The sequence below is a fragment of the Budorcas taxicolor genome, chromosome 16, assembly GCF_023091745.1.
Source record: "Budorcas taxicolor isolate Tak-1 chromosome 16, Takin1.1, whole genome shotgun sequence".
Lineage (NCBI taxonomy): Eukaryota > Metazoa > Chordata > Mammalia > Artiodactyla > Bovidae > Budorcas > Budorcas taxicolor.
The window spans coordinates 58364552-58366843 of NC_068925.1; the positions used below are offsets into that span (position 1 = coordinate 58364552).

The following is a 2292-nucleotide window of genomic DNA, read 5'->3' on the forward strand; positions in this document are numbered from 1 at the left end:
CACATAGCAGGTCCCTGCTGGTTCTCCATTTTATTTTATTTTTAATTTTTTTTTAATTTTGAAAATGTGCTAACACATTTACAGGAGACTTGGAAAATACAGAACAAGGTTACATATGGTTCCACTATATAGTACAATTATTTTTTAAGTAGATAAATTTTAATTTTAGTTTCAATATCAAACTCAAAAATTAATAGAATAAATATACAGAGAAGTAGAAGGATATAGTAGACCTGAAAAGAACCGATTCAACAGAACTAAGATTTATGCAAATTTCACACAACAGCAGGATACAAATTCTATTCCAGTTTCCATAGACTGTAAGCTGGGAGACATATCCAGACACATAAAACAAGGTGCAAAAATTTCATGGTCTAAAGGTATTGTAGTCACATAGAGTCTGTTCTCTTTTCACTGTGGAATTATTATAGGTTTCAATTATCCAAAGACATTTGAAAATAACCCACATATTTTCAAATCAAACCATATTACCTTCAATTAAGTATAAAGATCTTTCCAATCACATAACCTAGAGATCACTTCAGCCTGTTGACTGCCAGTCTTTTATTTCTCTCATCCAGCAAAGGTGGGATGGATCCCTTTTCCTTAGGGAAGAGATGTCTGTGGTTTGTTGCCTTTGCCAATAACACAAATGTTAGTGAACCGGATGGCAAAGCTGTGGCCTTTGGCATCTTTCACACGAACCATATCAAAAGAACCAGGAGGTCCCTTTCTGTTGGTGATCACACCAATTCTTCCCAGCTTAGCACCTCTGGTCACCATATACAGGTTACCAGTGTTCAACTTGGTGGAATGGGGACATCTTGTTTGTCTCCAAATCAATCTGAACGGTGTCATTCACTTTGATGAGGGGATCAGGGAGGTAGGTGGTATGAGCATCATGAGTTACCAGATGAGGGATTCCTTTTGTGTTCAAAAAGGTCTTTCTCACTTGGTACAACTTGTGCTTAGCTTCCTCAGGTGGACTACAATGAACAGCAAAGGGACCCTTGGTGTCATAGAAGAGAGGGGAATTCTCTCGGGTCTTGTTAAGGCTGATGACATCTATTAATCCAGCAGGGTAGGTTAGGTTACATCAGTTTGGATCTCTGCCATCAATCTTTTTTTTTTTTTTCTCTCTTGTATTTATTTATTTATTTATTTGGTTGCACTGGGTTTTAGTGGTAGCATGTGGGGTCTAGTTCCCTGACCAGGGATGGAACCAGGGCCCCATGTGTTGGGAGCACGGAGTCTTAGCCACTGGACCACCAGGGGAGTCCCTGCCATCAATCTTAATAAACTGTCACACATGCAGATCTTCTTCATCTGTCAGAGCACACTCAAGTCTGTTCCTTAGAAAGTGATGAGGGGGAGACTTTCCCCCAGGCATGTGGGGACGGGTAGGTGGACAAGGAACAAGCACCTGGATCAGTTTTTCAGCATCCAGTGCTTTGGAGTTGCTGCATGCTTCAGATACTTCCTGGGACACTGAGTCATGGCAGTGCTAACCATGAAAAGAGCATTCTTTAACCCTTTTCAGCTCAACTAAACTTTGAAGTCAACTTGGTTCTTAAACTGACGTTGTCTTCTCAAAGTGTAAAAACAGAAAAAATAATTTCTGATAATTGAGATCCATTCAAAATCGCAAATTCAAGATTTCAGTGTCTCCAAGTATAACCAGAAAAAGTAAGCCCCTAAATTTTATTCCTTCATTCATCCTTTTGCTCATAATTTGATCAGTTTTCATTGAGTACCATCTACCTGCTGGGATATTTGTTAAACTCAGGATAAACTGTGGTCTCTTGGGACTTCCATGTCATTAAAATGCAATGCTGTGTGATAGCTGTCATCCTGAAGATAGGCACAAGTGTTACTGGAACACTTGTGGAGGTCACCCTTGCTAGATGAACAAATTTGCGTTGGTTTTTGGAGAAAGTGGCCTATGAGCTGTAAGCTGAATAGGAGCAAGCCACGGAAAGAGCAGGGAGTTACTGTAGTGACATTATATGTTTGGGAGCAGCTGGTTCAATGGTAGAGAGGCACAGCTGAGTGAAAATTCAAGCGAGTAGCATATATACAGTGGAATATTGAGTAAGAATAGTGTGTGGCAAACGGAAGGCTAGGATAGAGCTTTGTATGCCTCACTAATTTGGCATTCTCTCCTAAAAGTACTCCTAAAACCTTTGAAGGGTTTTGACCATTGGATTGGGGTGATCAGATCTGTTTTTTGAATGACAGTGCCAGTAGGAGTGTGGCAAATAGATTGAGAATAGGGTATCAGAACTGTGGTCT

The 2292-nt window shown here is 40.1% G+C and overlaps 1 pseudogene; it reads right to left on the bottom strand.

Moving 5' to 3' along the window:
* Positions 1-536: 536 nt before the first annotated feature.
* Positions 537-1497, bottom strand: LOC128061293 (40S ribosomal protein S4, X isoform-like; annotated as a pseudogene).
* Positions 1498-2292: the final 795 nt, after the last annotated feature.